The sequence below is a fragment of the Nicotiana tabacum genome, chromosome 6 (genome assembly GCF_000715075.1).
Source record: "Nicotiana tabacum cultivar K326 chromosome 6, ASM71507v2, whole genome shotgun sequence".
Classification (NCBI taxonomy): domain Eukaryota; kingdom Viridiplantae; phylum Streptophyta; class Magnoliopsida; order Solanales; family Solanaceae; genus Nicotiana; species Nicotiana tabacum.
This window is the reverse complement of record NC_134085.1, coordinates 95,248,573-95,258,594: the sequence shown is the minus strand read 5'-3', so window position 1 is coordinate 95,258,594 and position 10,022 is coordinate 95,248,573. Positions and strand designations below refer to the sequence as shown.

Genomic DNA, 10,022 nt, shown 5'->3' with positions numbered 1-10,022 from the left:
CAAGGGACATAAATAATCTTTATGCACTTGTTCATTTCCTGTGAACATGGTAGAGGAGAAACATATGGCTATTTAGGAGGTGGCGATGCCCAGCATTGCTAATGTCACCTCCAGCGTTGTGAAGCCCAGAATCACTGGGCACTTTGAGCTGAAACAGAGCATGATCCAGCTACTATATGCGAATGGGCAATTTATGGGTCTTCCACACGAGGATCCACAATAGCACATCCTGAACTTCTTGGAGATTAGTGATACTTATATAACTAACAACATCACTCCATACTATGTGAGGTGCACACTTTTCCCGTTCTCTCTGTTAGGCGAAGCAAAGTAATGGTTGAAGGCAAAACTAGCTAATTCTGTTACATTATGGAATGATGTGGCAAGGAAATTTTTGGCAAGGTTCTTCCCTTCAGGCAAAATTGTAAAGATCAGAAATGAAATAGTTGCCTTCAAACAGAAAGCGAGGGAATCTTTATACTCATCTTGGGAGAGGTTCAAGGGGCTGCTCAAAGACTGTCCTCATCACAATCAGACAAATAGAGTATTAGCTCACACTTCCATAGAAGGGCTACATCCTTAGATATAGATTGTGGTAGATGTTGCAGCTGGAGGTCAACTATTGGAGAAAAGCTTTGATGAGATATATCCGTTATTGAACAAATTCTCCAAAAGCAATCCTGATTGGCAAGGAAAGATGGGTAAATACAGTGCAAAAATCTGCAGGGGTTCTAGATTTAGATATTCTCTCTGCATTATCAGCACAAATTTCCACACTAAACAATCAAGTCGATCAGATGACCTTGGTTATTAATAAGAAACAAGCCCAGCCAGTGCAACAGGTTCAATTGTTTTGCGAAGTATGTGGAGAGGGTCACATGAGCGACTTATGCCAAGTTAATCCAGAGTCTGTCTATTTTGTGGGTAATGCAAATAGGGGCCAGACAAACTAATATGAGAACACTTACAATCCTAACTGGAGGAACCACCCAAACTTCTTTTGGGGTGGAAATTAAGGTGCTCAGAATCAGTTCAGGCCACAAGAACCTCAACAACAATATAGACCACTTTAGGCTGAACAATATGCAAACTCGATGAGTCACCTTGAGGAAATGATGAAGAAAATTATGGCTGACTAGAAGGCCCAAATAGAAGAGATAATGAAGAAGGTAATGGATGACCAGCAGGCCCAAGAAATAGCAATGAGAAATTTTGAGCGACAAATGGGACAACTTGCTAGTACCCAAAAATACTCAACCAGTTGGAGCTCTTCCAAGCGCCACTGAGGCGAATCCTAAGGCATCTATTAATGTCGTGTCATTGAGGAATGGGAGACAATTAGAAGAAGTACAGTCCAAAAAGAGAAAACAAGTGATCTTTAATGAGAAGTCGACCACCATAGAGGCAGAATCAGAAAAATCAATGGAGTCAGAGAAGCCAACTGAAAAGGTGGTGGCTAAGCAACTCCCACTATTAGTTGCTAGGCCACCACCTCCGTTCCCTCAAAGATTACAGAAACTGAAGGACAATGTCACGTATAAAAAGTTCTTGAAATTTTGAAGCAGCTGCAAATCAATATTCCACTGGTAGACATCCTTCAAGAAGTGCCCAAATATCCTAAATACATCAAGGACATAGTGGCAAATAAAAGGAGGTTGACTGAGTTCAAGACTTTGGCACTCATTGAGGAATGTAGCTCAGGGATTCAAAGCAAGCTACCTCAAAAATTGAAGGAACCAGGTAGTTTCACTATCCAAATCTCGATGGGTAAGCATGCAGTCGAGAGAGCTTTGTGTGATCTTGGAGCGAGCATCAATATAATGCCACTATCTATGTTCAGACAGTTGGGGTTGGGTGAGCCGCACCCAACAATGGTAAACTTACAGTTGGCTTATTGCTCCCTTGCTCATCTTGAAGGAGTGATTGAAGATGTGTTAGTTCAATTGGGTTCTTTCATATTTCCTGCTGATTTCACTATCTTGGACTACGAGTTTGATCAGGAAGACCTATTTATTTTGGGGCATCCATTCTTAGCCACAGGTTGAGCTATTATTGATGTATGCAAAAGGAAAGATGACGATGAGAGTAGGTGATCAAGTGGAGGTATTTAATATGTATAAAGCACTAAGATTGCCAGCCCACTATGAAGAGCTATCCATGACTTTTATGGTCAAAAGCGATGCTATGTCATTGGTGCCTTACATGAGCCCATAGACCTCTTGAACGAGCTTTGATTGAGGATGAAGAAGACAATGAAAATGAGATGATGGGAGAAATTGAGCAAGTACTTGATATGTCTTGCAGTTATGTCCAAGGGTTTGGGAGATTTGAGGAGTTGGACAGGCCTGTCACTCTGACCCCTCTTAAGCCATCTATTGAAAAAGCTCCAAAGCTAGAACTTAAGCCCCTTCAAGTGCATATGTGCTATGCTTATTTTGGGAACTCTGAGACATTACCAGTGATTATCTCATCTAGATTGACTAATATACAAGAAGAAAAGTTGCTCAGAGCACTTCGCAAGCATAAAAAGGCTATTGGGTGGACAATTACTGACATCAAGGGAATTAGTCCATCGTTATGCATGCATAAAATCTTTCTGGAAGATGGATACCGCCCAAGTGTTTAGTAGCAAAGGAGATTAAATCCCATTATGAAAGAAGCAAGTAATTAAGTGGCTCGATGCATGTATCAACTTTCCTATCTCTAACAACAACTAGGTAAGTCTGGTGCAATGTGTGCCTAAAAAGGGAGGTGACTATGGTAGAGAATGAAAAAAATGAGCTAATTCCTACTCGCACCATGACGAGGTGGAGAGTTTGCATTGATTACAGAAGTCTCAACAAAGCAACCCGCAAGGACCACTTCCCACTTCCATGCATTGACTAAATGTTGGATAGATTGGCGGGGCATGAATATTATTGGGTATTCAATGTAATAAGCTCACATATTTACAAGAGTTAAAGGATCCTCCCTAAGTACTACAATTAAATACTAAGCTAAGGAAAATAAGGAAGAAGGCTTCAACCTAAGATCAGTGACCTAAAGAGGAAACGGTCTTATAAAGTCTCACAACCACATTATAAGCACTCCAAAGGACAGTGGCACCTACCATGGCTAATGAAAGGGAAGTAAAATTAAAAGTAATATTCCAGACTATATGAGTTGCACAAAATTCTGGCATGCGTGGGAACTAGGATAAGTTAAGTATGCACGCAACAAGGGGCAGAAAAACCAGGAAAAGTAATTGTATATGTTTAAAGAAAGTTGAGATGGAACGAAAGGAATTTATTCGATCAATGATCCAGAGTTAGTACGTTATGGATACACTCAAGATTTTGGAGCATTATCCATGCAGCATATATGTTGACAATCACACAGCCATAGAAGACTCCGGTATAAGTTAAAAGAAAGAATTGAGCCTAGGGCATAGACAAAGGATTGAGTTGTTAGAAGATTGTATCATGGATATTCCATAATGCCTATGAAAGTCTAAGGTAGTAGCTAATACCATGAGCCACATATCGGAAGATATCTTAAGCCTACATAAAGGCTGATCAGAAGGAAGAGGAAACTAAAGAATTACATCACCCAAGTAAATCAGGAGTCTAATTTTTAGACCTAAAAAATTATAGAAGTTGTGCTTGAGAACATGGAAGAATCACTTTTAATTTTAGATGTGCAAGAGAAGCAATACAACAACCATAATCTATAATGGCTAGAATGAAGCCAGTTAAAAAAGCAACATCCTCATAAGAAGTCAGTACGAAGCTTCCACCGGATTGTAGTATTATAATAGAGCTTCAAGTTGTGGTGTGAATCATACCTATATGGAAAGGAGGTCATGAAAGAGATAGAAGGTATAATGCGAGATTTTAAGGAAAAGAAGGTAAAGGTGAACAACGTATGAGATACTCAAAGGCAAAAGATTGTAAATAGTCCATACTTTGGATAAAAGGCTAGAAGCGCGGGGAATTAGTATCTAGTAATAATAGCAGCGTCGTTAGTAGCATATCTTCCAGCCTATGGTCTAGGTATCGAGAAGCCTGATTAAGAGAATAAAGAAGAGTTAGAGACGATGTGATGTCTCACTTGACATTCCAAAAAGACATAAGAAAATCTATGATGCAACCAAGTTGAAATGGTTGCAAGTAATATAAAAAGATATGTATAGGTCGCAAGCTATTGTATGGTGAAGCGACAAGGTTATAGAAGATATGAGTAAGGATAAGAAAGGGCGAGTGAGAAGGTAACGAAAATGGATAATTCTTTAGCATTAAGCCCATGAAAACAAGAAGAGCAGTCGGTTTTGCTAAGTTATACAAAGCTCACTATAGCATGAATGAACTCAAATGAGTCTAAGACTAATAGCGTTTAGAAGAGATGGAATGTTGTAGAATGGGGGTGTGATTATGACAGATAAAGGACGACGTTTGGGACTTCGATTGAGCAATGGTCTGGAAAAAAAGAAGAGAAAGGGACTTCATAAATTGGACAGGATTAAAATAGCCTCGTAAGGCGAGTCACATTGGGATGCTATGAAATACGATTATGAAAGTATAATATTGTATCACCCAGGTGGATCAGAAAAATCACTTCAAATATTCCATGACGCAACGTAAGCCCTAGTGGCAATATATTACGTAACAAATTTCAATTTATCAAGGGATGATTGTAAATCAATATTGAGGTGAATCAATAATGGATGGGTAAAAGTTGCAAAGTACGAGATGAGATTGGGCCATCAGTCTTAAGATGAACAGAAATGAAGAAGAGTTACAGGATTTAGCTTTATGCTTACAGGATAAGCAACGAGAGTAACCTGGAGCTCGGTAGCAGACCTCAGTAGCGATAAATCGAAGTAAGAATTTTGGTATAGTATGGCCTACTTGGATATAGTAAAGCTAATGATGCTAGAGGGACTGATTGACATAATTTTGTATATGTTCACAAAGTGAGGCCTAAAGATTGGCTGAAAGCTGGAGGAAAAAGGAGAGAGGATCGCTTGGGTATACTTACAAGGTTAGAGTCGTACAGGCTGCATGAAAGAAGGTAGCAACAGTTACGAGATTGGAAGGATTCAGGCCACAAGTCGTGGCGTGAGAAAGAGACCTAAAGGGGGGGGGGGGAATGCCTTGGCATTTGGATTTATTCACAGAACAATTGCCTAAATGTCAAGGAGAGCATTAAGTCATTCACAAGAGCTATAAGTTATGAAAATGATAAGAGCATCAGTCAACATTCAAGGACAATTGTTCCAAAGGGGGGAATGATGTTACGCCCCGCAATATTACGATGATGTTACTTCCTGCAGTATTATATTGCGATAATGTTACACCCTGCAGTATTATATTACGATGATGTTATGACTTGCAATATTATATTATGATGATGCTACGCTTCGCAGTATTAAATTACGACGATGTTGTGCCCTGTAGTATTGTACTTTGAATTTGTCAGGTAATTGACATTAATCCAAGGAAAGAGATTATTTGGAGATTATAAGGATTATGCTATTTTAAACAAATGATGAGTAAATTCGTGAAGGTGAGAGGGGAAGCAAGTCAAAGAAAATAAATTTTTCGTCCAAGTTTGGCATATTGGGATAAAATACGGGCCGATCATTAATACCCAATATTTATGGACTAGTGTCAAACAAGGTACTACATGACCATGCTAGTAAGGTGTACAAGGTGTGTTAAAAGAGAGTAGTATTTTAAGTAAGTTGAGATAATTCTTAATTATGCGGGTAATTGGTTAATTACCGGGTAACGGGACATTACCTAATTAATTGAAGATATATTGGATAAGTATTAAAAAAACATGAGGTTGAACCCCCCCCATGCAATTGGAATGACTCATACTACAAATTAAAAGGTGGCACTATATTACACAATCATTCCATTCTTATAACAAGACTTTTTTTCCATACCAAATGTATTTCCATACTAAAGATCAGAATGTTAAACATTCTTACTACAAGACTTCTTTCAACCAAAGATTGAACGTTAGCCATTCAACCAAAAATCCTTACTAGAACGTTAGCAAGCTTTCAATAAAATCAACCAAAATCCAACGAGGATTATTGGAAACTTACCAACGTAAAAATTTGCGATTCTAACGGAGTACGATGCAACCTTTTTCAAGAATATCTTATGAATTTTTCCCTACCCCAGGTATGTTAAGGCTATCCCTTCTTTCTTTTTGGCATGATCTATACGATATGAACGAGATGAGCACAACTTCCATAAATGACTCTATTCTTAGAAGTATTAGAAATGCCTATGTTCTTGAACTCCCATATGTCTTATTATTCTATCATCTGTTCATGAGTTTCAGAAAATACGTAAGTTGATAATGTTTTTTTTCATGATATTAATTAGAGGTATAATGGTCTTATGATGTTCCAAGAAATTATATTGACGTACTTCTCATGCATTGCATTCATTGATGCATGTACATTGATCCACGAACAGATGGCGTTATATATGCATATATATATATATATATATATATATATATATATATATATATATATATATATATATATGTATATTATATTTATATGGGATATGGGAAAAGGTTATGGCGTTATATACGCACCACCACCTGATTAGTTGGTATACGTTGATGATTTTGCCCACAGTGGCCGAGATGATGTGATGGGATGCCCTCAAAGGCTGATGATGTTATGAAACATGTACCTATGCATGGCATGACATTCATATGCATATGCATGACTAAGTATTTCATGATTTACAAAGTTTTCCAGACTTACAGGTTGAGCCATTTACTCTATATTTCTTCTATGTCTGTTATGTACTTATTTATGTTCCTTACGTACTCGGTACATTATTTATACTGACGTCCCTTTTGCCTAGAGATGCTGCATTTCATGCTCGCATGTCCCGATAGGAAGGTCGAGAGCTCTCCAAGTAGGCTATCAGCTCAGCAGAAGATGTTGGTACGCTCCATTTGCTTCGGAGTTGCTTGTTTGGTTAGTATGATTTAGACGTGTACTGTTTGGTATGGCGGGACTCTGTCCCGACCTTTATGAAAATTATGTATTCTTAGAGGCTTGTAGATAGATGTCATGTACGTAAAAGATTGTATGGCCTTATCGACCTATATTCGATATACGAGTGGTTATTTTGGTCTTATAGGCCCATATGTCTTACGTATAAGTTTGTATTCCCTCATGATTTATTCTGGTACGTTTACCTATGATAGAATGATACGAAAGATACATTATGTTGGTACTCGGTTGAGTAAGGTACCGGGTGCCCGTCGCAGCCCATCGGTTTGGGTCGTGATAAATCAAACCGTAAAAGGAAAGAAGAACACATAAATCAAATGAAATCGTGTTAGGAGAAAAAGCCGGTAAACCCTAGTTTTTAGGAAAAATAACTATCAACGGAATATTCGTAAAAATAGTAGCATAGGATGGATATACACACAAATAACACTCAAAATCAGAGAATCGAACCAATTTTGGTTCGATTTGAAGAGATCTATAAACCCTAGTTTTAGGGTAAGTAAGAATCAACAAAAAAATACACAAATATTCGTACTCACATTGAACAAAGGAAGAACATAGACCCAATAGCAGAAAGATTGATTTGAACCTATTTTGGTTCGATTTTGATGAGATTTGCTTGCCATGTTTAGGCAAGCACTATAGGAGAATAACCAGTACAAGGAGGAGGCCGTATATGGCAAGTAGTAGCAATCAAATCCCTTGTCTGGTGCGATTAGGAAAGGGATTTAGGGGGAAGACAGCTAGGTTTAGTTGAAGAAGAAAAAGGGGGTTAGAGAGAATATGAGGGCAGCAGATTGTACGGGAGTGATTATTGTTTGGGGGCTAAGGGGATAATTAAAAGGAGGGATTGAATAGGGGTCGTTGATCTCAGAGATCAACGGCTAGGATTTTAAGAGGGTTGGGTCGGGTTAGCTTAGGCGGGTCATGACCGGGTTTAGGATTAGTGGGTCATCTGGTTTGGGATGGGGTTATTGGGCTGAGGTATTGGGGTTTTGGGCCATTTATTTGCGCTGAAATGGGTTTAAAAATGGGGTTAGTTTTTTAAATACCCAACATTTTTCAAAAATAATTTATAAAAGTGATTAATAAGTAACAAAAAATATTAATTTTGCACTGAAAAGATTAAGAATAAAAACTTAACATTACAAAAAATGTAAAAAGTTATTCTAGCATAAATAATGTTATTATACATGAATATGGGCTATTATTGCAAAAATATGCAATTAGCCTAAAAATGCAAATCTTATTATAAAAATGCAGTAAAAATATTTAAAAACATACATGTTGGTGTAAATGATAAGTTTGGATGATTAAATCACCATAAAAATAATTTGAAGGATAATTTTTGGATATTTATATAATAAAATACGGAAATAAATTGATTTAAAGCCTTAAAAAATTATAGAAAATTATAAATAATATTTGTATAGGTTTGTAAACTAATGATGATGCAAATATACTATTTGAAGGTATATTATATATATATTAGAAATATGAGGGAAAAATTGGGTATCAACTGCTGCCCCTTTTTACCCGGGAATGATGAAAGAGTTGTTGGGTAAAGAAATGATGACCAATTTTGACCGAATGGGGTGATTTGAAAAATGGAGGCCGAACTCCGGTTTCTGAGTTGCCTATATATCCCTGGTGTTACGGGAATCAAGATGTGTGTAGTTCTGGTCCAACTGTGAACGAAACCGATGGAGTTGTTATAGGAATAACCGTGCATTTCAGAAAGGGTTCTTTTGGGTAGGACAGTGCAGATGAATTTATGTGAAGTCATGAATATGAATTTATCAATGAGTAAATACTTGAACAGTCATAGAGTAAGAAGCGGGAATTGATGATGATCGGTTACATTTTGAAATAATTGCAGGATCTGAACGTTATGAACAAAAATCGGAGCGAAGATTGCTCCAGTTTGAAGAGCGGTTCCTTCCCAAATTACCTGCAAAACTTAAAATATGATGCATGCAAATATATGGGTTATTACAGGAATTTAAACATGATGCGAATTCCCTTTGGACCATGAAGGTTGTCTTTGGACAGTGAGGATGATGTCCTTGGACCATGACGCCCTGGGCCATGGATTGTGGGATAAGGGATTCGTAGGCCATGAAATGATATTCTCGGGCCATGAAAATGGTGCCTCTGAACTATGACGTCTTTGAATAATGATGTGCAATATTGAGAGACCCTCAGGCCATGACATGGGGTCTTCAAGCTATGAGGATGATGCCTTCGGACTATGGTGCCTTTGGACGAGATGGCGATGTTTCAATCCATGAGATGCAAAGACATGATGCTAGTTCATATAAGAAACGAAACAAGATAGAGCTTAGCCTTGTATAAGATAATGCTAGATTTCAAGTAGCACATCATTCGATATTAGGCAAGGAAAGGAAGAGATTAGCCTTATGTAGTTGAGGAGGCAGAGCTTAGCCTCATGCAAGAAAGGGAGACACTGCTTAGTCTCGTGCAATTAGGAGACAATGCTTAGTCTCGATGTAAGGAAAGGCAGTGCTTAGCCTTATGCAATTAGGGAGGCAATGCTTAGCCTCATGCAAGAAGAGGATACGATGCATATTCTCGATGCAAGGAAAGGTAGTGCTTAGCCCTATGCAATTAGGGAGGCAATGCTTAGCCTCATGCAAGAAGAGGAGACAATGCTTAGTCTCGATGCAAGGAAAGGTAGTGCTTAGCCTTATACAATTAGGGAGGCAATGATTAGCCTCATGCAAGAAGAGGAGACAATGCTTTGTCTCGCTGCAAGGAAAGGCAGTGCTTAGCCTTATTCTATTAGGGAGGCAATGCTTAGACTCATGCAAAAGGAGGAGACAGTGCTTAGTCTCATGCAATTAAAGGAGATTGGGCTTAGTCTCATGCAACGAAAGACAGTGCTTAGCCTTATGCAATTAGGGAGGCAATGCTTAGCCTCATGCAAAATAGGAGACAAGGCTTAGTCTCATGCAAGGAAAGGAGACAG

The 10,022-nt window shown here is 38.2% G+C and overlaps 1 non-coding gene across 1 annotated transcript; it reads right to left on the bottom strand.

Annotated features, from left to right (window-relative positions):
- Nucleotides 1-427: 427 nt before the first annotated feature.
- LOC142182364 (small nucleolar RNA R71) lies at nt 428-532 on the bottom strand. The gene has a single exon (XR_012711200.1). It is a non-coding gene; the product is annotated as a small nucleolar RNA R71 (small nucleolar RNA).
- Nucleotides 533-10,022: the final 9,490 nt, after the last annotated feature.